Source organism: Alligator sinensis, unplaced genomic scaffold, assembly GCF_000455745.1.
Source record: "Alligator sinensis unplaced genomic scaffold, ASM45574v1 scaffold420_1, whole genome shotgun sequence".
NCBI classification, from domain to species: domain Eukaryota; kingdom Metazoa; phylum Chordata; order Crocodylia; family Alligatoridae; genus Alligator; species Alligator sinensis.
In genome coordinates this window covers 721,514-722,601 of record NW_005842298.1, presented here as the reverse complement: position 1 = coordinate 722,601, position 1,088 = coordinate 721,514, and the positions used below count along the sequence as shown (strand labels likewise).

Here is a 1,088-nt window from a genome sequence, read left to right as displayed (position 1 = left end):
CACCGTGCAAAGAAAGCTCCATGTGGCGGGAAAATTCCAATGTGCCGAGGCACTAAAAATCATTGGGTTATGACAAAACTAACTTGCTTTTCCAGGTACATGTACTATTGAAACCCGCTAATCTGACTACAGAGAACATTTTCATGTAACAGTTACTGGGCTTCCTCTGATGTCTGGTCCCAGACAAGGGCTGGTATGCACAGGTGTTTTAGAACTTTGAGGAACTGCATTTTACTGAAGAGCCTCATCATGAGCTACACTAGAAAACTAAATGCACTTGTTGGAAGTGTTTTAAATTAAGGATCATGTTTGCTTAAGAACCAGTTACAGTGCTTCCCCCAAATAGATATGCTAAGGCACTGCTAATTGTACATTAGCAAAATAGCTATGAGGAACAATTGTGAAAAAAGGGATTAAAATAATCTCATTAAAAAAAAAAAAAAAAAAAAAGATCTGTCTGGATGTAATGACAAATGGTTTTCCATAATATAAGTAACATTATTGTCTTTTAAAGATAAAATCTGTTGGGACTTAAATATACTGCATTTTAATACTCAATGTAAGCCTGTATAGAAGGAAAAAATACTAAAAAACTAACACAGACATGAGAAGGTGTGGGTACACAGACAAATGATTAAATGCACTGCCTACACTGCAACATGTATATGTAGGTATTTACACATTGTAATGACTTGCATATAATGGGGATAGTTCTTGCACCTTAGAAGCCTCAAAGTAAATATTCTTAGAATCAGCATGTTGCCTTCTATGTTTTGCAGAAACATGGGGTTTCAATTTAAAGGTGAAAATATACTTAATGCCATATTTAGTGCAGAGCCTATGCTTAGTCTGTGTCTGTGTTATGGTCATGATTTTACATCTCATGTGTGCAGTGGAGAATTTGCTACTTAAAATAAGTAGAAGTATACCATGGGTGTAAATGATAATTTAACTGTTTCAAACTGACAAAAGCCACATTATTACTGTTTGAAGCTCTTAATTAGCCTGTCTTTATATTGTATCCTCTGGTCTAATGGAGGAAATTGCTTTTCATGTAAATACTTAAAATCTCCCACACTGTTGTTGAG

The 1,088-nt window shown here is 35.0% G+C and overlaps 1 protein-coding gene across 19 annotated transcripts in view; it reads left to right on the top strand.

The window, feature by feature from the left end:
- The window catches only part of TRIO (trio Rho guanine nucleotide exchange factor), a 466,181-nt gene that overhangs the window by 331,156 nt on the left and 133,937 nt on the right, over positions 1–1,088 (top strand). The gene's annotated exons all lie outside the window — the stretch shown is intronic.